Raw genomic sequence first — 24181 nt, 5'->3', positions numbered from 1 at the left:
TTGACCATAAAGAAGTATAACAAAATGTAATATTTTATTGGCGGTATCTGCAGTAAGTGAATCAGCTGCAGACGTGCACTGAAGCAGATAGTGGCCTAAGTGTCTACTCAGCTTAGAAGTGTTTATTTTGCCTGAAAATTAAGTGGACATCCACATTACAGACCAAATGTGTTCCCAAATACCACCTCACCCCCAAACAAAGCAATTTATCAAATAGCATTTATGATTCTATTCACTATTTTTTACTCCAATATTCATAAAAGCCTCTGGTACAAAAAGTGTGGGTGTATGTAAGTAAACTCATCACTGACAGGGCAGGAATCACAGTTCAATTTTAGTGACAAACAAACAGGCAAACAAACACATGATAATGGATGGCTATGTAAAAGATGAATAAACGAGAGAGTTTGAATACTTGTTTTGTTTTTATGATCTCTTACAAAAAAGGCAAATTAACAAGATATGGAACTGTGAGAAAGACGTGGCTTTTTGCACCTCTGCAAAATAATATTCATAAAATGTTACCTGGTTTTGTTTTGTTAGTTTGGATTTTCCCCATTTGTTTATAATAAATACAACAAACAAGCACACAGCTAAGAAAAAAAAATAGCACAGAGCCTAGAAAATAGATATTCCAGTGTGTCTTTAATATGGTAAATGGGTTCGAAATTAATGAAAGGCCTCAAAGAAGTCATGATGTTGTTACCAAGGAAGCAGGTTGTCCTGGTAACCCAGAAACAGACTCGCTAGGGTATCAGTAACTGTTTGTGCATTCAATCTGTAGACCTCTGCATCACCTAGGGTTGTGAGCAATGGCAGGAAATGAGGGAGGAGAATGTGGAAAAATGACCATTCTGAATGTCAAATGGCCAGATTTGAGAATTGTATCCCACATGCAGGGAACATAAACTGCAGACTCAATTAATCATAGTGGAATTGCTACTGTTACAAGGAGGCAGTTTTTTTCAGTGACTATTCACAGCACCTCTGCAATGGTTTGCTCTTGTTCTATCCACTTTGAAGCCTCACTCAACCACTCTAGAAATGCAATCTTCCACGGGCAGTGATGTTTTTTTATTATTATTATTATTCTTTCTTTACTCAAACCATTTTAATGTTGAGGCCAGAAAGAGGAGATTTTCTTGATGTCCCAAAAGGTAAAAATAGGAGGAAGAAAAACTATTGCCATAGTGACCTCAATTAAGACATCTACTATTGAGTTTGCCTGACAAACATAACCTGCAGGGTTGTACTGGTGCCTCAGCCCAGCTTTCTGGTATTGTATTATACATTTCTATTAACTCTAGTGGCCCTCAAAACGAGTCTTTCTAATTTGTATCATCATCTTTTTTTTTCTTTTTTTGCTCATGGCAGTGTGTATTGTATGTTGTACTTCATAAAAATCAAACAATTGTGTGCGAGGCAGAAAATAGATATTCTGTCATCTATCTAGCTTCATTTAGTGGAGTGGAGGAGTCATGGTGAGTATGATGAAATGAAAAACTATAGTGCATAATCTTCAATCTATTCTCATACAATTATCATACAGAGCAATAAATGGACGTGAGAATGGATCCTATTCTCCGAAAAATAAAGTTGTAATGTACAAGGTGTAACTGTTACAAAACATTATAGTGTGGCAAACTTTAAAGGAAGTACACTAGAGAGGCTACATAAATCCTTCTCTCTATCACAAGAGGTTCCAAAGGTTTTGTAAGTTTAACAGTAAAGAGCTGTGTTCATGGACAGAGAATGATCAACGTGATAATTGAAAGAAATCTGCTGGGTCATGTAGCTCCTATTCTTTTTTTTCTCAGAAATATCAGCTCAAGTTCAATATACTAAATGCTTTTTTTCATCCAGCATAGTTCAATTACTAGCAGAGAATTACTTAGATATATAATATCAAGTGAAGCTCTGTGACTAGACTGCTGTGATGTCCCCAGGGATTTCACTACTGCTGCCGTCTGCCCGAAAGCTACCTGGACTCTGAGACCATCCACCTGTTAGCCCAGTGCATGAGCACCAATCTGGCTGTTGCACAGTGTAATCTATAGGTGGTTATTACATCAAAAGGCCTTAAAGGTGAGTGGGGGTTTGTTCATCACTCAAGAATCAAGCAAACTGGAAAGAGGGATAAAAATGAAACTCACATGCTGATTTATCAGCACAGTGGTTAGGATTAAAGGACTGCCAGTCCCCTGCCTGTATCACCGACCTACTGCCTGCATGCTTTGTCTCAGCAGCTTTTAAACCCCCACTGTCTCCCAAGACGTGCACCATCACTTTAGTAGAATCAACCCATCATCTGATCACGTTGCTGTAAAATTGTGCCGCGACAAGATGCACAAGCCTTTACGCAGTGATCTTACTCACCATCGGTGTAGATGAAATGGTGCGGCGCACATCTGTGAACATTTTTTCCCTCTTTTTCCCAGTTCAACCTTTACTGTCAAACAAAGGAGAAAGGGGACACGCCCAAACCCAATTACAAGGTTTGTGTTGTTTAGAGGGCTGAGTATGAGTAGACCACTGGTTGACTGCTGATAAAGAAAAAAAACAAAGCAGCACTTTCCACCCCCAGCTTCATTCATTTTCTGGGGTTTTTTCTCTCCTTTTAAACAGCCATTTTAGCACTACTGTGCTTTCGTACCATGTGGAATTGCATCCCCGTTGTCACACTAAAAGCCATATAAAGTAAATACTCAGCTCACCATCAGAAAAATTCATTGCAGGGTGGGGTGGCAACTAGACCTGTATTAAAACTGCCAGAAGAGGAGACAGCTGTCCCAGCCCACGTTCTTATGTGATCTCTGCTTAGGGAGCAGGCTGGTATTCCAAAGCCTCATCTGAAAACAAATTAAAGAGGATTAGAGGCTGCCACTGCAGCTCGTCTCCTCTCCGTTCTGGGGAATAGAGTGTCCTGCTGGCCAAAATGGTGACCTTCACACTGACTTCCTGTCCTGTGTACAGGTGCTCTACAGCAAACATTAAGTTTGTGATATGCCGTCAGCAAAAAGGTCACTGTATGCTTAGATGTTGGGAGGACTGCATGGCCTGTAATATAAATGTGTTAAAATTTCAAAAAGTTAATCTGTTTAAAAATCACAGCGCAAAAAAGTATTGTTTGTGTTTTGCTGTTGTGGTCTTGTATCCCTTCACCCTGCATTTGAAATTAAACAATCACTGTGAGGTGCTGAGTCTCCACATCCACATTAGATGAGTGCTGTAGGAATTGTAGGATTATCCCTAATGCTCTGTCAGTCCTACATTGCAGCCATCATCATACAAAGCTTTTAGTATATTTCTACATGCGGTGTGGTCACTGCCCATTGAAATAGTTGGTCTGTTGTGTCGAGGTTAGGTCATCTTACTTGTTACTTGAACAAGTACTGGCATTAAACACAACAGATGTTCAGGACTTCATATCCTGTCTCAGTGCTACTGCTTGAAATTATGACCAAAACTAATGAGTTTCTCACTAACCTCAGCTTTATCTCCTGTTCAGTGGTAGGGTTTGCGCACTAAAACCTGCAAAACTATTAATAATATCTCAGCTAAAGATCTGCATTTTAACATCCTGGTGACTGTATACCAAGACAGAGACTGGCATATCTGCTCTTCATTGCTGTATCAGCTTGAAAAATATTGTTATATAATCCAAACACAGACTGCAAAGACATGGCAGAAAACAGACAACTCAATAGGGCTCACTGAAATAGTTTAGAATTTTTTTTCTTACTCACTTTATCCTGTACTGAATTACTACTTTACCCTCAGAAGCACTTTGGTGCACTTGAAGTTGGGAGGTGCACAGGTTAGCGTCAGTACCTGAACCAAGGGCATTGTTGCTGATTGAACAGGCACTGTTTTTGATCGTCTGTCAATATTTTCCCCCTGTGGTTTCAGTTACACCAAGCATTAATTGCTTCATTAATTCTGGTATCGTGTATAATTATGCTGTCATTTTACCCGCCTATATGTCCATTCCCAGTGTTGGGAAGGTTACTTTTAAAATGTATTCCATTACAGAATACAGAATACTTGCCCCAAAATGTATTCTGTAACGTATTCCGTTACGTTACTCAATGACAGTAACGTATTCTGAATACTTTGGATTACTTAATATATTATCATGCTTTTTACAACAACGTGAATGTACTATTGCTGTGTGATTTATTACTATTACTGAAGGTCCGCGACTCCGAACTGTAGTAAAGGGACCTCTGACTAATAAGGCGGGGTCCCTGTCGGCTCGTAGCCGAAAAATAGCTTTACTTTGTTGTGTGGGTCAACTTTTCTTGCGAGAGACAGAGAGAGGCGTTGAAAGGCTGCTCCAACGGAACTTATTGTTTTCGGAGGAAAACACGAACACGGTGTACAGTCGAGTCTTAATAGCTTACTTACAACTGGGCTCGTCAGGCACTCTTCTTGGCTGCAGTGGTTATTATTATATTTACATGCTTCCAGCTCCCGTTTTTCCTCGATGGCAACTCGTACCTTTCCACTCCCCTTTTTCTCCCTCCTCGCGCTCACAGACCCATAACGTGTATGGCAGTCCATTCTCCCTGCAACACGGACTACACTGCCCATGATGCTACATTCTTTAGAGCTATGCTTGTAGCATTCTGCCTGTTAGCTTAGCACAACAACAACGAAAAGGCGCTCTCTCACCCAGGAAACACACAGTCGCAGAGAGAGAAAGAGCGCGTCGCCCTGTAACCATGGCAACCGTAACGCTGCCGCCTGGAACAACAGAACGTAGCTGTCAAACAAAACCCAAACAGTCCTGACCCGCGACAAAATGAAACAGGAAAGTACCGCCGTGTAATCCATTTATTTCAACAAAGTAACTGTATTCTGAATACCACCTTTTTAAACGGTAACCGTAACGGAATACAGTTACTCATATTTTGTATTTTAAATACGTAACGGCGGTACATGTATTCCGTTACTCCCCAACACTGTCCATTCCCACTGCCAGCTAGTGGTAGATAGGGCAGTCAAAGAAGTCACAGTGTCTATCCTGCGGCTATTTCCCTTTGGTCATACATATAAATACAAATTTCACTGGAAAAATTGAGTCATTAAATCAGCTAGGGGCCACTGACAGTAAGATGAATGCCAGGCTCCACAAATCAGACTAAACATATTGTGGATATTTATGATGAAACATAAATGAAAGAACAGTACACCAGATCTATGTGAAACCGTTCATTAAATTGATGCGCAGATACGTTCATACATCTCTGATTATTGATACACTGCTGATGCCCCAGTGTCAAACATTTGAAAGTTCTCATGCCTCAAATTGCGGCTTATTCAGAGAAAACACTGCCATAAACTGGAATGACTCAACTATCCCTTGGATCACCTGCTCTTTTTTAAGTGCTTTAGCAGGAAGGCTGAATGGAAGAAAATGATAGAGAATTACATTTATAGTTTCACTGAAAGTGCACAAGACTAAAAGTAGATTTAAGGGATTTTCCCGAATTTCACAAATTCATCTAATCTAACAACATCCATTATGATTCTCAGTTATTCTTCTAATGGTGCACTCCTGCATGCTTTATTGGGTTGCTTTTTACAATTCCCTGCTTTGAGCTGATGCACTTCTGTAGTGAAATGAAAGCGTATAAAGAAATTAAAGTTAGAGAAGCACAAGGTTAGAGAGCACAACCTATGAGTGAAGGGAAGTACCAAGCATTGGTATTCATAGCTGTCCCTCCATTTTGGATCACATTTAGTACTTGGCTGCAGCCAACTGCAGCTCTGACACATGCACATCTCCCCCTCACAGTGTTTGTGAAAGAGCTACTGTGTTAATTGGGATAAACTGTGTTAGGGAGGGGAAATTAATGCATGGCTGTAAACGGGCATAGATGAATCACATCTGTCAGGTTAATTTGATCAAAGGATAGGTGCAGTGCATGTGTATGTACTTTTATTTCTTGTGCACATTTGCTAAGCTGGGCAACAAGCTCCACTCAGTGGAAATTACTTCTGTTAGCCATATTGCATATCACACTATACTAGTATGTGTACTACTTACGCTAACGGTGTTTTTGTTGTCTACTTAAAGTCTATGTGGCCTGATGGTTTGTTTGTTTTTAATATAAAAATTAAGGCTAAGCGGAGGGATTTGAGTGACCTGTTAAAAGATTTGGCAAAAAATGTAATTAATAATCATGGAAACCTGCAATAAAACTCATCAGCAGGGTCTTCAATCAAATATTAAAATTTTTTGATATAGTAGCAATGCATTATTTGTTTAAAAGACCACATTTACATCTGCATCAGAAGCCTAAGCCAACATTATCTATTTTTATAGATTTCTTTTTTGCCTAAGAGATAACTGAGCCTTGGAAAAGTCAAGGTAAAGTCCTCTGTTAACCACAAGAGAAGCTGGATCAATAAGTCATATGAAAGCCATCAAAATATCTTTACTTACCCTCTAGCAACACAACCATCAGTCCCAGCTGCTATATTACAGTACTTTTATTTGTTGCTTGGCTCCATCTCACTAAATGTGTCCACACAAACATTCACACACGTAGGGATCCATATTGGTAAAAATAAATAAATACATCAACTACAAAAAAAAATCAAATGAATGTTTATTTTAACTCCCTTTTAAGGCTCTTTTTAACTTACAGATGGCATCATGAAGCCAATCAGTCCCGACAATTCTTCGACATGTTTAGCAGCATATGGCGTTAAACCTCAACCTGTTCAGTCAGTAATAACTTGGACTTGATTAATTAATTAATGGGTCTGTTCTGTTGAAATAGACCTGCTTAATAACTGCTTTATTGTACCTAACCAAGGAATTTTGATCCAAATTGAAAGAGGCAGGGGCACTCCGGTGCAAAAATCTCAATGAGAAATGTAAATTATTTTGGAGTTAAGTAGAAATGATGAGCAAATGTGTGTTGGGACTGTGAAACTGTATCGCTGTGAATCCTGATGAAACAATTGGTGCGGTCCAAATCATAGCTATGTAATCATCTACAAAAACAAACCTCGTCTGTATAAAATTTTGCCTCAGCATATATTTACTAAATTGGGTACTGGATTTGGTCATTCACAATCACTGTATCAAGTACATTTGTTTTATTATAACTTTAAAAAAAAATCACAAAAAACAGAAAATGACTTTGTGGCTACAAGACTCAGCCAATTCAATTTGAATCCAATAATTGTGTGATGGTGTGATAAAAATGAAAATCATCACAATCTGGACAGCTCAGACTGCAACTGTCCCTTACTTGGGTGAGTATAGCTGTAAATAGAAAATAGCTTAAAAGTTTTCTTTACAACAACTTCAAAAGGCAATATTATTTCTGACAGCTCCTTTCACGCCTCCGAGAAGGCAATAATTGTGTGTAGCGAGTGCGATGAGAGAATTTCAGCCACAGAAGACAGGTACATGTGTCACACAGATAGAGGCTGTTAAACGCTTGGATACTTTTTTCTGGTTACTGTCTCAATTTGGTTTTTTTTTGTTACTTGTGTTTGTGCATCAATTATGTATCTTTTTTCAGACGGTTAAAAAAATTATTGAATTTGTTTCAGATGTTGCATGTATACATTGTATATACAACATTGTATATTCAGATGTTGTATATATACATATATCAGAAAAAAAAACAAGAAAAAACCCCACTTCTTTTGCTATTGGTGAGAAAATATGCAGTGTTGCTAATTGCCAGAAAGGTCAGGGTAAATTTCTCAGGATTGCTGTGTTCCAGAATCATCTGTGCTCGTCACTCAGCACTGTGACAGACGGATACCATCTCCACGTACACCAACACTCACAATATTTTCTATTCGTTATTTACATAAATTCATCTACAAAACACTCCTGTACACATGACTGGACAATACAAATGATGTTTTTTGCATGTCCACTCATAACTGTTAACTGTGTGATAACTTTTTTCATACCATGGGTCTTTTTTTTTGTCACTTTTCATTTTTCAATCTTATGCTAGGAGTAAGCATGATTGTTTAATCACAAACCAGCAGAGGAGGGGATGATGACTGTTTGAGGGGCAGAGTAATGAAGGTATAAAGCTAAATGATGGAAATCCCTGCTGTCACCCACTGTCCCTGCAGCATGTTCACAAAGGATGCTCATCTGTGTTATCCTCACACCTTAGCAAAGCTGTCTAAATAAGGAACACGAAAGACATCCTTGGCAAAACCCTGAACTTGTCCACAAGGTCGGCTATCCCCCCGGGCTGTGTGTTACTATCATGGGGGTCTGGCGCAGTCAGGTGTGAACATCTGCACTTAGGGAGCCTGCACTTCTGTAAGGCACTTGCACTAGAGGCAGTGAGAACTAGACCGAGGCTTGACAAGACTCTGTCTCTTTTTGACAAAATTTTGACAAGGCAATAGAGAAATTCCTAACACATTTCTGAGAAAACAGCATTGGCTGTTTCTGTCAAACCATGCCTTTAATCTATACACATCATTTCAGTAAAGGGGTTTAACCTATAAAGACAGAAGAAGCATGATTTTTTTTGTGTAGGCTACAGGACAAGGATGGCACAAGAATAAAGACAATCACTACATCTGCACAAATAAAGCCTAATTCAACTCTATGTACAACTGAGTTGAAATTGCAACAGTTTCAGAGGATCTACAAGGGTATCCTACAGAGAAACAGCAGGATGGAAATCTGACTGATGTAGGTTTAAAGCGTGGGCCAACATTTTTTAATATTTGAACAAAGATCCATTACAAAATTTCAGCATCTTGTAATTCAAGTAGTTTGACAGAGACTGAGATTATCGCACTTCATTTAGACTTTAAAAAAGCTAGCTCATGACAAGAAGGAAAGGACACTAGCACCAAATGTTAACATGAAGTGATATGGAAATCACATTTTGTTCATGTTCTAAGTGTAGTATTTAATGTATTACTCGCATTTATTTTTATGTTTTTGTAAGGATGGAAAAAGTTATGATATGATCTCAAGTGTTCCTTTGTGTCTCAGCTGGCTGGATGAGAATGTCAGAGTGCGTGTTTTATTGACAGCAAGTGACAGGGTTCCTAAGTGCTGTGTTAAACTATAGAAAATGAGATATGAGTAACCACACTTCTGCTAGACCACTGTTAGTGTTACTAAAGAAAAGACAAAGATTCACAGCAGTAGCTTCAGCCAAGACTCATATGAGATCTGCAGGCATCTTTATGTGCTGTATAATGTGGTGTTGTTGAGCATCTACTTAGCTGTCTAGAGTGCAAAACAACTGTAGCAGTGTGCTTATCTCCTGTGAATGTTTGTTTGGTCATTTATTCACAAAGCTCAAGGTGCATGACCAGGCTTTTTGTTTGTCAGAAAGGAGACAAACAGGAAAGCTAATGGAGTTTGTTTTTTAAAGTTCCTTGCTATTTTGCATCAGCCCATGTGGAATCAGTACATCTATTTGCCATTCCAATGACACAATGCTTGGACATGAATTTGCTGCCCTCAATATATCAATTTTCATGTAAATCACACAAAAGTAGAGGGTGCTCTTCTAAAACCAAAAAAAAACCCTAATGTGCACATTTCTCCTTCGTGGTCTTGACTTTACCTAAAGGAAAACGTGATTAAAAAAATTTAAAATTTGCTTCCAACTGGAAAGTTCTTCACAATGTGCTGATTCTCAAGTGTTAGCGCATTATTGCAATAATACAGTGATGTTTGGAAAACTATGCAGCTGTGTGACGTTGCTGACGGTTACCAACGGATCCTGTTACACATCTTTTCTCTTGTCAATCTGTTTCATTCCCCTGTCTACAATGACACTATTCACATACAGCTGTCTGAATGAAAAATGTTCTGCATTTTCAAGCCTCCTGTTAGTAAACGTATTCATTTGATTTTTCATCTAATTATTATTCAATGATGGCCCCACACCCCCAATGACAGGTGATATCCAGTGTCCCAAATATCAATGTTAATGTCGCTCACCAGCTACAAACACATCACAGTGACTCCTGGGCTTTAATATATTATCTTGTGAGCTGTCAAGTCCAGGGTCTGTAATAATGTGACAGCGGCTCATTGACTTTTAATGGGATGCAATTTGAGCCGAAACTCAGTGTTTAAAGCAGCAACGTGGAAGATGACAGCAGAGCGAGGGCCATCGATTCCCTTAACTTGTGATGTTTCCTTGGCTTTTAAACATGGTGGTAGGAGGTGAAAAAGGGAAACTTTCAGTGGAGCTGTAAATCCTCACGATGATGAGGAAGGTAACGCAAAGATGTAGCAAACTCAACTATGCAATGCAGGAGAGAGCCGTCAAAGTCATTCAATGACAAGAAAACAGATGCAATAAATACTAGCTTTGAGGAGATGATGACAAGGAGCTGTCCAATATACCCGTCACTCAGCCACACGTTTAGTTTGTAAATGTTGTACATGGATGTGTGAACTATGGATGAACTGAGGAGGTATTTTTTATGCTTGGATGAAGAAGAAAATGATATAGGGATTGCTGGTGTTAGATGATGAGGGTGGTATAAAAACAGGGCCATTCTGACATTGCAATTTCTGACATTCATAATGCTTAAAGGACACAGTGAGCATCCAGCGTCCTCCTCCCCTGTCGTTTTATGACAAGCTCAGACACTCCACAATCTGGTGGCGCCCAGGTACCATCACTTCAGCCATTATCTTGCAAAACCTATTCCATTTGACCTCTGTGGTTGATGTGCGTTATTCACGACAGGAAGAGCTCCAACGTGCACCTCAATTCTGGTGAAGGAGACAGAGGACCTAAAGGGAGCATGAGTGAGTGAGTGGCAGACAAAAGGTGGACGGCAGAACGAGAAGGAAGCCAGGACAGAGCCAACGACCAGAGATGTGTAGACAAAGAGAGACAAAGTGATGAAGAGATTAACAACTGAAGGGAGAGAGATCACATGCAGTGAGTTGTACTCCTCCATTAAATACCGTGGTCACCTTCAAACAAAAATAAAATGACCGCTGCATGTCTCCACCCCATGGCCAACACCCCTCCTGCTTCCTCACTGGAGCATAAGTAAACCTCTAATGAGCAGGAAAAAGCTTCTGTGTAGTGGGCAAGATGAATAGATACAAGAGGCTACTTTGCACAGCGATGCTAGGGCAGTGTCTATCTCTGTGCTCCACAGAAGCGAGCATTCTGTTGAGTCCTTCGGGACCAAAAGGGCCTAAGAGGCCCTAATTATATCATTCAACTAATTATCCACAAAGCTGTTGTCATGGATAGCCATTTAGTTTGGGTGAAAGCCTCAATAGCAACAAAGAAGCAACTTTAAAGAAAGGTATGTGCCACTAGAATGAAAGCCTTTGACAAGATTTTTTTTTTTGTGGCACCTACAACACAAACAGATAATGCTTACGGAAACGGTTACACTCCTTTGTTTATAATGTATTTTGCCAGAGGGAGTTCAAATGAGCAATGCTGTTCATCTACAAAACATGATGTGTGAACGGCCTTAAACCTTAAATAGGTTTGTCTAGTGCCAGGGACCTTAAAGTCCCTGGCACAATGTTATATTTAAATGTGCCTCTATGCAATAGCACGCTTAATATATGAGACAGGTTTTCCTCTTGTGTTAGCATAATAAAAGGGTGCATGACCATAGCAGGGGGCTCTAGTGGTTTTACATAATTCAGTTAAGTGTCAGGATAAATGTGGGACAGCCTTTCTTATACAATTCTTTTGACAGTATTTTCAAGTGGTTCAGCATTTCTCCTGACAGGGAGCGAATCTTTCTGCTGTTCATACCTTCATCTTCTCTGTAAAACTCCTTTTAAAATTTAGGGACAGGACAGGGGACGGGCCTATCTTTCGAAGCACTGAGCAAAAGTACAATTCACCAATCCGCAGGGTGAGCAATAGAATAATTGCAGCTACTGTCTTGTGATTTATTACAGGTGATTATTTTCTTACTCGCCACTGTATCTTTTATGAAAAAGTGAGACGGTCTTCCTTATGTAACAGAGGAGCGCAGCATTGTATGATGTTTATTTACAAGATCCTACTGTAAAGAAAGACTGCCTCCCTACCTCTGTTCTTGGATTAAATTTAAACACACTGCTTACAATGTCAGGTCACAGGACTTTTTAACATTAGATGCATCTCTCATTCAAACTGAACCTTTAAAAACTGGATCTGCTGCCTACAAATGGAACAAGCTAAAAAAAAACATAGGGGAAAGAAAACATTGTGTTTGAACTTTGGAAGTACACTGAAGAATGTATGTGGAAAATATCTGTATTAAACAAGCCTACACACATACCTATGTAAGATTGCAGAATCCTTTTCCCTGAGTTGCTAGTGATTTCTAAGTAAAAGCCTGCAAGTTTCATTCATTTTAATTATATTTCATGAAGAAAACCAAAGAGAAGGAACACTTATGGGTTTTCTTTCTATGAAAAACATGGTTTTAATAATCCCGTAGACATATGTGTATATGCAAATATGTTGATATGTTTTTAAGCAGCAACAGCCTGAAATAGAGAACTTGAATTTAAGCTGAACTTTACTGGTTTGCAGATTCAACATAACAGTAAAACAAAAAAAGAAACAAAAAACATATGGAGCTAACTATAAAAGATGGACATGGCAATATTAACAACACCCACTTTTTAGTAAAGTTTAGTATTTTGGCCACCATCTTCATGTTTTGAAACTTAACAAACGGATGGTTTGACTGAGAAAGCTCCAAGCAAAAACCCAGGAGCAAAAACAAGGTTAAGGAGATCGTCTAGAAGGGGGTGTAGGTCTGGTGTCCAGGCTAAAAGGAAAAGTGCCTAAAGTGCCCGACAGAGGGGATTTTTCCTGCTCCATGGTAGAGAACGTCTCCGGTATATGGTACCAGTTCCCCTCCAGGACGCGGAAAATGCCGATCGGTTACCGCCTACCCGACTTTTCATCACAGGCGTACAGAACGATTACCTGGATCGGCATCATGTCTGGAGATTTTTTCACCTTGGCCTGTCACTCTACAAGACCACAGTTCCACAGCTAGGGGTACCAGGAGACTACGTCCTCACTCCAGGTGTCTGCTGTCAATTCCCCGTCAATCAGTTGTTGATGACATCAGCCTGTCACCTCTGCTTCAGATCGCTCTCCTAAACGCTCGCTCCATAGCCAACAAATCATTTGTACTGAATGACTTGAAATTATCAATCAATGAGGTCTGCAAATTTCCAAAAGCCAAATGTTTTATTTGATTTTGACCACAAACTCATTACTTCCCTTACTTAGGTCACAATTCAAGTGATCACTAGGGTCATTTTCAAAGGAATGATCATGATTTCTTTATCAGTAGAAAGAAAGCAGATTCAAAGCACTTTTTCAGAAACAGGTTATGCATTAGTTATTTTATATAAAGTCTGTGCTGGCTCCTTGGTACTTGTATATTTGGGGCCACAGTTTTCTTCAACTGAAATGTTCTCTTCATTTTCTTCATGACAAATCTAGAAATCTGTTGATCTGATCAAGAATATTGCTGTTGTCTAATGCTAACGAACTTCTGTGTAAAAATAATTCTAAAGTTAGATTTTTCCGACATTAGAAAAACAGGGCAGACACATGTCCAGGCAGATAAAGCATCATAATTTAGAAATACCAAATACCCCGTTGGTGGTCCTCAGGACATTAGCTGGTGAAATTTCTGACTAGTCAGGCTGTATATGTATTAATGTTTATGCTACTTATTGGTTTTGTGTATTAGCTGGATTTTGTCAAGCATAAAAGAGGCCCATATTGTGTCATCAACAACATTTCCTACTTTTGGACGATTTACCCTAATTGGGTAAAAGCCTAAGCTGATTAGACATGTAGAATATCGAAACAAATTTTAGACTTACATTCTGATGTTTCATTTGCAAAGCTACACTGGGCTTAACTCAATTAAATGGGTTAGGTTCTATTTGCTTTCTTTTAATAATTTGTCTATAAATCAGTAAATTATAAACTAATATTTAGAATTACAGTGATACAGCTTTAAACCTTGGAGATTCAGATTATCAAACCATCTAGATAGTGTTTGAAAGGAACAGTGTGTGACAATGATTATTATACAAGAAGATTATTATAAAAGTTTAAAGATTGCATAACAGTTGGATTGTGGCATGAAGCGTGGCAGTGGTAAAAGTAATTGTCTTGCATGAGCAATGACTTCTTCTTCTTTTTTTTTTGATGAATCTGCTCAGTGCTGAATAGCTCGAGCTTCCACACTAGCTGATGCTAACTTATTGTTGTTGAATGCTCTGTGGTTAAGAGTACATTCTTTAAACCAACTGCCATGTAAAAAAAAAATAAGAAGAAATAAAAAAACAAGGCCTGTGAAGGGAGAATTTAACATTACAGCCACTAAGTTATGGGGCTCCTAGCCTGAAAAGGTGGTGTGTATTCATCAAGGCCAGCAAAAAACTAGAGGAAGAGAGTGGTTGCTTGAACTCAGTGATGGATTAAGCTGTCTGACGCTGCTCATGACTCATATAGAATAATCATCGTTTAGACCAAGAGTCTATAGTGCATTACAATTCCATGCTGAGAAATTACTTATACAGTAAGCCACTTGGGCAGAAGATTATTGAATTTATCTGTAACCATCTTAGTTTGTGGCTGTGCAGAATATTTGTATACAGGATTTCAAATAGGTAAGGAGTCGAGGTGCTATGCTGATGTTACTGATATGCTGATATGATATGATGACTTGTTTAAATGCTTTAAAAGGGGGAAAAACAAAGCATTACTAGAGTGTTCTGCTCAAAATGTTTGCATGGATGTACGATTTAGAATTGTTAAAATGGCCACAGTTTACTTTTCGGTATGTTCAAAATGCCATCGGGTTTGCCCAAGTGTAAGCAAAGTTTACACTGAATGGACAAATGAATGTAATGAACAGATAACAGATAATTGAAGCTCCACTCACTATTAGCCACTATCCAAAATAGCATCTTCAGATGCCATGTTTGCAGAGCAGTGAGCCGGAAATGATGATGCATTACATTACTGGCCACTCAGGACTCCCTGAAAAACCAATGGCTTTTTCAAGGCATACACAAAGGTCTATTATAATAACCTCCTTTAGATAGCACACAACATGAAGCAAGGATTCTGATAACACTGGCCTACTACTCGCAGAGTCTAATGGACTCTTAGTGCATGCAAACCTCTTACAATTGGGATTCAAGTTGCATTTCAAGGTGTGGAAGTAAATGTAATGAGAAACGGCAGGAGAACTATGATAAAACAACATACACTAAATGCTGTCAATTTGCCACTGGAATTGATTAATTGAGTCATTTGACATGTCTGCTCACTTGCCAAAAAACAGCTTTTTTGCTGCGTCTCCAAGGAAATCACTCTTAACTAAAGTTAATAGGCTGGAACACTTTGGGAGTTAGTGGTGCGAGTCCACATTTAAACATCTGCCAATCAATCAGATGGTATCCTCTTGAAGGCGCAGTGTCCTACCTAGGCATTGTTTATGGTATATAAAGACATTGACATATCTTGATGTGACTGACAGGCCTCTGTGAAGATGTGATCATTCCTAACGATTAGTACCACACTCATTCACATTACCACGCCACCCAACGAGAAACCTGATTGGGTGACAGTGACTGAAGACAGGACGGTAGAACAAGCAGAATTTCTGTCTTCGTGGACTCTTCATACCTATGACAGCCATGACAGCTACTCTACTTATATGGCCTAATAAGGAGACTCAACACCAGCATGTGACACTTGCTGAAAAAGTGAGCACAGTGAAATGCATGGCCTTTTCTGGCATCTTTGGGAGCTTGACATTTTTGTCACTGACTTTTGGAAGGGTGTGTGTTAATAAATTGCAGTATGGTTTCGAGCCATGTTCATTTTATCAGTAAAACGATGACATTTTTTAAACTGCAGAAACTTAGCTGATTAAAACTATCTATGTATTTTTAACAGAAGATTAAACAAAATCCATAATAATGTAAGTGTAAACATACACCATTATACAAACATCTCAAATACTACATTGATAGAATATCAGACAATTTACAACCACAAAGCAAGAAAAACTAGTAATTAAGAACCAAAGACAATATATAGGCTGCCATGTAGCAGCATTACTAAAAATGTGAAAAAATATCATAATTCAATACCCACATAGTCTATATTCATTACAAAATCAGATAGATAGCTAGACTGACAAATTGGTAGTTGGGAAGGTGGATCTTAACCAGAAGTATTGTGGAACCAACTCAGAACCAAGTGGATATGCTGCATACACGAACGCATTCATGTTTGTTGTTTTAAAATGAATGAACTGAACCGATAAAGACAGGGTAGGGATAGATAATGAAGCTATGTCCTGATGTGCTTTAAAAATAGATTTAAAAAAGTTTTTGTAGAAAAGATTTCTTGACTTGTTATTGACTTGAGTTACAACTGTTCTATTACCTTAATTCACCTGCAAAAGTGCAACTAAATATTTCTTTAGGGTTTTTAAACTAGCTAGGAGTTTCTTTTAATCACCACATATTAGAACCTAATTTTCACAAGAATATGCAGTTAGTTTTTCAATTACATAATGCCAACAGACCTAAATTAATCAGTGTGTGTGGCCTGAAATTTAATGACCTCCACTAGATATGGTACTCAGCTGAAGAATGATTCACAAAACGACGTTTTGATGTCAAGCATGTTGCATAAACACAAAAAAAAATCAAAAAGTTAACAAGCAGCTGCAGCTGCTTAACTGAACTCATTTAACAATAGCAAAGTAATGTGAAGTGTAGAAGTGAATTCTTATTTCAGTATTTATTAACGGCTAACTATTAGTGTTTATATTTACATATGCATATTTTAAAACTGCTGTGATAACCTACTGAATATACTTCTGGGGTTTTCCCACATCTACCTCAATCTAAGATCTTCCAACTTCTGTTTTTCTTTAATTCAGTCACAGAGGGATCAGAACAAGGAACCTGTGTGTGGCTGTGCTGATGAAATGTGGTAAAGGCACTGCCAAGAAAGTTATCTGGCTTCATCTTCCTCTTTCTTTTAGTTAAGACAGAACCAATACCGCATAACATTACACCCTCACATTATAGCAATTGCAATAACAAAGACCTTTTCCAAGTGTTAATTACTTTTAATTTTTGAAAATGTGGTATTTCTTAATGAACAGGAGAGATTTTACCTGCATTACCAGCATAGTGAGTCTCAAAAGAGTGAGAGTAGGGGGCTATCCCAGCTGACAGAGGGTGAAAGAAGACCCTGCACAGTGTAACTGATATGTCACATTCATGAGACGTGCATTTTTTTTTTTGTTTTTTTTACATGGTCATTAGGGGAAGCCCAGAGACAGCAGCCAATTGTATGTTTTTCTTTTGAAGAATGAAATACCATAGTTCACAAAATATTCCGTCTCCAACTGGGGTAAAGTGGATTTTTAACCTCTCCATTTGCAACACTCCATTGTGCTCAAGCACAGCTCATTAATATATCTGTATCATGATAAGCTTCATTTGCTGATCCAAGTACAAGTACGTGAGAGATGGATAGCAGCTGGTTCCATTAGTTCCATTATACTACCAATATAGCTCTCCTGCTGAACTTACTCATGAAAAGATGGCCCATGCTTTCTGGCTACTGAATCATTTAGTATGAGTCTCAGTATAACTTCTCAACGAATAGGTTTGTGTGATTTCTTTAGAACACATTCTCATTACACACTTAGATGAAGCAGTTTGTATTTTACAGAATTTCTAAGAGTTCTAAGAGTTGTGGCAGAGTTGCAAACAAACAGACATGCTCAACTAACATTTGTTGAAATAATGGAATAATGATTTTTTGCGTAGGTAAATAATTGTTAGGTGTCTTTGGCACATTATTCTAAGCCAGGCAGGTTTGTTTACCTGGCAGTCATAAAAATAAGTAGTACATACACACATTCGAGCACACGTTACCTTTGCTGCTTGCATAATAAATTATGTTTATGCCTTCAGCACTGGGTTGATAACACTTCTGTAAATATAGATTGTTCATAGGTAGTATATTACAAAGTCTCAGCTGTGTCTATGTATCTGTGGAGTTTTTGGCTGGGACCAAAAACAGTCTTGCACTTGTGTGCCAGAGTTACAGAAAAACATCTACATTTATTTGCAAATGGAAAAGTTTATCTTAGGAACGAACTTTTAGGGAATGAATGATGAATTTCACAATTTTGGGGGGCTACTGCTGTCAGTGTTGCAAGTTTGTCTCAGACAATTTTATTCAACTGGCAACAGCCACCAAGAAAGTTCATATCAAATATCTGCTCTCCTTATTATTCTAATGATTGCTGTCAATCTTGATGGATTGGTGTATGCATTATCGACCTGAAATTATGTGAGAGAGACAGTCTCAGCATGCATCACTGAAGGAACAGTTTGGCTTTATGGGCAAACCCATTAGCTGCGTTAATCAGGATAAAATGTCTATCTCATCTATTTTCAGTGGCTGACCGCAATAATGAGTCATTAAACATTGTGTTTCAGAGAAATCCATCTCCATCTTGGCCCAAAGATATTCTGAGATTATTCATATTATCTCTTTTTCTCCACCAAAAAAATACTGGATCAGATCAAATATGAAAGAAATCTGCTAAGAATGATCGGCATAGATTAAATAAATCAAAAAAAATGTTTTAAAAGGTTAATCAAGAGGTAAGTATTCATCCTCAGCCTCTTAAGCTTGTTGAATCATCACCTACAGAGGACATATTTTTTATATCGTGCCAAGTCATCCTGTGTGGTGGAAGGACTGTCCCTAGCTTATTTAATGCCAGTTTCAATGACATTTGTTGTCCTCTTCTTTGACATTGGCTGTATTTACATGCACACAATCTTTGAGAGACATTTCCTGTTTGAATTAATGTTTTGGAATAACCTTTATCTGACCTCTTGTGACAACGCTCTTGGCTGTGTATCTATTGCTGTATGCTATGACTTTAAACTTCAAATTATCTATATGTAGGCCTTCGTGTCACTGTATGCTGTAATAAAGTATTTGTCCTTTATTCACACACCAAAATTATACACCTTTTTTTTTCAAAATTTGTTTTGGCAGCTAAGGCAACAAAATTTCATGAAAGACCAAAGAAGCCAACTTAAAAAATTGGGGTTGGTGTTACATCATCATGGTGACAATGACATCAATGGGTGACAAAATAAAGCATATGCAACCTATGAGTGTTATAAGGTTGAAAAAAACAAAAGAAGCAAAAGGGGAAAAAAAACTTTGATCACCGTCTCCAAGCGAGTGTGAACCAGCTGACACTGACAAGGGGAGCATAAAACTCAATATGACGCTTTTCAACTTGCTGATTAGTGAGACGCCTGAAGCAATCTGCCAAGAAACTTCACCTGTTGCTACAAGGAGTGTGATGTAGTTCTGTCATACCCAGGTGCCACAACCCTAGTCTCATCAGGATGAGTGGTCCTTGGAGTCCTGTGGAACGAGTGGTATGTTGTTAAGTATGCTACAGGGAGCTCTGCCTGTACCAGCTGAAAGAAAAGGAGACACTGAAGGTATTTTGTGGTGAAGCCGACTCCCAATGACTGGGGAGTGTTGAAATGCGCCTTACCTCAAGGATAGGTTAAGAAGTCTACAGATAAAGTAGAGGAGGAGGTTCATGTGTCCTAGTGATTTAGAGGTTTGAAAACTTTCCAGAAGTTTAACTGACTTGATGCTATACACTGATGAGCAGTGTAGTATGGGATTCACGGAGTTGTAGAAGGTAATTCAGTGGACAATATATATAAACATAAAACTCACTGGTTGATAAAAACCTAAAAAAAACAAAGTGTTCCTGATAAAACACTTTGACTCTGAGCTATTCATTCTATCTACTGAACACATGCAACTTCGTGCCATATTTGATGGGTGGGGGGTAGGGCCAGATATGGTTTAAATGTTCCTCTGAGCTAAAAGTGTGAGGGAAATAACCCTTGCTTTGATCGCAGAAGTGTAGTGCTTTGAGCATTAAGCTGAAATGCATTATTAGGAATGAGAGGGAGTACATTTTAGATTATAGTCCGGGTCTATACAACAGCATTTTGCTCCCCTGTAAAATAAGAGAGGGCTTTAATCCCAGCTCTACCATACCTATGATGATCGAGTATCTATCAAACCCTCTTGAATTGTTCACTATACATCAGCTGCTGATGTGCATTTTGGCAAGACACCTTTATTTGGTCTCTTTCTGTTAGGTAAAACACCAGAATGTGGGACATGATCTATGGCAGTCATTATAGAACACGGGTGCAAGGTCCTGCTGGGTATGTCACGGTTCTGGGTCCGTTGGACCCAGTATTTTGAGTTCATTATGTTTTGGTACTTTTGCATCATGGATTTTCCTTTATGTTTCTCTGGTACTTGGTGTTTCAGTTATCTTGGTGTTTTTCTATATTATGATTTATGATCTGATACTGTTGTGATTATGATTATCATTTAGTAGCCTTTGGTCAGTGTCAAGTCTGTCTCTGTCTAGTCTGTGTCGTAGTAAAGTGTGTTTTGTTTCCTGTTTTACTTTGAAGGTTCTTGTTCCTGTCTGATGTTAGTATGTGCAGCTTTGTTCCCCCTGTCTCGTTAGCCCTGATCTCTCCCAGCTGTGTCTCCCTCCTGTTGCCGATTCCCCCGTTACTACCCTGTGTATATAAGCCCTGTGTTTTCCCATGCTCGGTGTCGCGTCGTACCATCAGATTGTGCCTGTGTGTCCTTGGTCTCAGTGTTCCATCATCACTTCATGTTTGTTTTCCTGCCAGCAATAAAGCTGAGGTTTTTGAGTTTCAATTCTGTGTTCGAGTCCTGCATTTGGATCCTCATCTCTGCCTACCCGCACACAGAGCACTGACAGGGTACAGACAGGGTCACTACATAAAGAGCAGTCGCCTTCACACTGATGTAAATAAGGCTTCTCATAGCATCTACAGCAGAATTTACAGATGTATTTTACCTGATCCTTCAACAGCAGCAGTAATGACAAAGGTTAAAAAAGTTGTTAATTTTCATCTAATTTTCCTAATTATACTTAAAACAAAAATAAGTATTTAAGATTAAGCTTGGGTTTTATTAGTTTTCTGAGGTGCTTCTCAAATGATTGGGTCTTCCTGATGAACAATCGCTTCCTCTGCTACTCACCAATCAAAAATGTTGCTCTCTGACTGGGTTAAACAAAGGGAGCATCATGCTGGAGACTTCCAGCAGGTCAAGTCTCTGTATGGAGGTGAGAATGCCGCAGATGGGTCCCTGGGCAGTTTGACAAAGAGCCACTGGTGGATTTTTTGATGATTTTTTGGGTGAATTAAAAAAATTCATGGGGTAAAATTTTTCACTGTCATATTATTAATTATATTGTTATAATATAAGAGTATGTTTTATTATTATATTAAGAAAGAAATACACCAAAGTCAGATATATCAGTTTGGTCATTGTTGCCAATAGCGACATCTGAAAGAAACACATTATCTTTTTAAGATTACCGTCTTACAGACTCTTTTTGTCTGAATTAGTTTTCTTTTAAAGAAAAAATAACTCAGCTCAAAAGGCAATCAAATTCCGTGGTTGCGGATGAATTTTTGCAAAAAACGTAATCTAAAAAATAAATTAATCTTCGCTTTAAAGACTGATGTCTTTTGTCCATCTTGACAGTCTTTTGTCCATCTTGACACCGAGCCGACAGGCTAGCAGATGACTCCGGCAAGACCAGAGGTGGAGGTTTGTGCATTTATATTAACAATGCTTGGTGCATGAACTCCACTACTACTGAGAGTCACTGCTCACCTAATGCGGAGTTTTTAATGGTCAAATGCAGACCTTATTATCTCCCCAGAGAATTCACTTCGATCATACTCACTGCCGTGTATATACCCCCCGACGCTAATGCTAGGTTGGCCATGAAAGAACTTTCTGCAGCCATTAACAAACACCAGAATAAACACCCCGAGGCTGCTTTTATTGTTGCTGGCGACTTCAACCACACCAACTTAAAGACAGTCCTCCCCAGATTCCACCAACATGTCTCCTGCCACACCAGAGGAGACAAGACTTTAGACCATGTGTATTCCAACCTGGCTGGAGCCTACAAAGCCACACCCCTCCCCCACATTGGACAATCGGACCATCTCTCCCTGTTCCTCACACCTCGGTATTCACCACTCATCCAACGTGTGAAACCTGCTGTGAGGACAATTAAAGTGTGGCCAGAGGGGACAGACGCAGTGCTCCAGGACAGATTTAAAAACACAGACTGGAATATGTTCACCCACACAGACCTGGACCAGTACGCCTCATCTGTACTGGATTACATCTCCAAAACCACAGACAGTGTCACCACCCAGAAACGGATCACCATGTACCCCAACCAGAAGCCTTGGATGAACCGGGATGTTCGTCTCCTCCTGAAGGCCCGCAACACTGCCTTTAGGTCAGGAGATGCACACGCCTACAGTACAGCCAGGGCTAATCTAAAGAAGGGCATCAAAAAAGCCAAACACCATTACAAAAAGAAGGTAGAAGAACACTTCTCCAACTCCAACCCCCGACGCATGTGGCAAGGACTCCAGACCATCACAGACTACAGGACCACCAAACCCTCCCCCGCATCCTCTGATGTCTCCTTCCTCAACGAGCTCAACAACTTTTATGCTCGTTTTGAGCGAGGGAACCCCACAACCAAAGCAGACATGACGCCAGACCACCAACCTATGACTCTCTCCCCCACCGATGTAGGAGCGGTGCTGAGCAGGATCAATGTCCACAAGGCTGCAGGCCCTGATGGCATCCCCGGGCGTGTTCTCAGAGCGTGTTCTGGGGAGCTTGCAGGAGTGCTCACAGACATATTCAATCTGTCCTTGGCCCACGCTGTGGTACCGGCCTGCTTCAAATCCACCTCCATCGTCCCGATACCCAAAAACTCCAACCCATCTTGCCTCAATGACTACCGCCCAGTAGCACTCACCCCCATCATCACTAAGTGCTTAGAGCGACTGGTCCTAGCACACTTCAAATCCTGTCTCCCCCCCACCCTGGACCCCCACCAATTCGCATACCGCCGGAACAGGAGCACAGAGGATGCAGTCTCCATCGCAATGCACTCTGTCCTCTCACACCTGGACAACAACAACACCTACGCCAGAATGCTGTTTATAGACTTCAGTTCAGCATTCAATACAATCCACCCCTCACAACTCATCAGGAAACTGACAGACCTGGGCATCAGTTCCCTCATCTGCAAATGGTTACTGGACTTCCTGACCAACCGCCCCCAACATGTCCGGCTGGATAACCGCTGCTCATCTACCATCACAATGAACACCGGTGTACCACAAGGCTGTGTGATGAGCCCTTTCCTCTACTCCCTCTTCACCCACGACTGCAGACCTGCTGATGGTTCCAACACCATCATTAAGTTTGCAGATGACACCACGGTGATTGGCCTCATCAGTGACAACGATGAGGCCGCCTACAGGGAGGAGGTGGATCGTCTGGCTGAGTGGTGCGACAGAAACAACCTGCTGCTTAACACCGAGAAGACCAAGGAGCTCATCGTGGACTACAGGAGGAATGCTGACCCACATCCACCCATCCACATTAAGGGGACGGCTGTGGAGCGTGTGAGCAGCTTCAAGTTCCTGGGAGTCCACATCTCCGAGGATCTCACCTGGACGACCAACTGCTCCAAGCTGGTCAAGAAGGCTCACCAGCGCCTCTTCTTCTTGAGGACTCTGAGGAAGAACCACCTGTCCTCAGACATCCTGGTGAACTTCTATCGCTGCACCATCGAGAGCATCCTGACCAACTGTATAACAGTCTGGTACGGGAACTGCTCTGCCTCGGACCGGAAGGCGTTGCAGAGGGTCTTGAAAACTGCCCAGCGCATCGCCGGAGCACCACTTCCTGCCATAAAAGACATCTACAGGAAGCGGTGTCTGAAAAGGGCTGGGAAAATCATCAAAGACCCCAGTCACCCATCACATGGACTCTTCACCCTCCTGCCCTCTGGGAGGCGCCACAGGAGCCTCCGGACTAAGACCACCAGGTACCGGAACAGCTTCTTCCCCACAGCTGTCAGACTCCTGAACTCTGCCTCCTGACATCTGACCCACGTTAACTCATGGACTGAACATACACACACCCACAATGGACAA

The 24181-nt window shown here is 40.0% G+C and overlaps 1 protein-coding gene across 4 annotated transcripts in view; it reads right to left on the bottom strand.

Annotated features, from left to right (window-relative positions):
• The window catches only part of igsf21a (immunoglobin superfamily, member 21a), a 189055-nt gene that overhangs the window by 138703 nt on the left and 26171 nt on the right, over positions 1–24181 (bottom strand). The window contains exon 1 of one of the 4 annotated variants that reach the window (XM_076884233.1): positions 4408–4550. The exons of the other annotated variants lie outside the window; for them this stretch is intronic. The gene's annotated coding sequence lies outside the window, so the exon portion shown is untranslated. Of the gene's footprint in view, positions 1–4407; positions 4551–24181 lie in introns of those variants that run through there. 4 annotated transcript variants of the gene reach the window in all.

Source organism: Maylandia zebra, linkage group LG5 (genome assembly GCF_041146795.1).
Source record: "Maylandia zebra isolate NMK-2024a linkage group LG5, Mzebra_GT3a, whole genome shotgun sequence".
NCBI lineage: Eukaryota > Metazoa > Chordata > Actinopteri > Cichliformes > Cichlidae > Maylandia > Maylandia zebra.
Note: the sequence above shows the minus strand (reverse complement) of the source record. Positions and strands in the feature narration are given on the sequence as shown.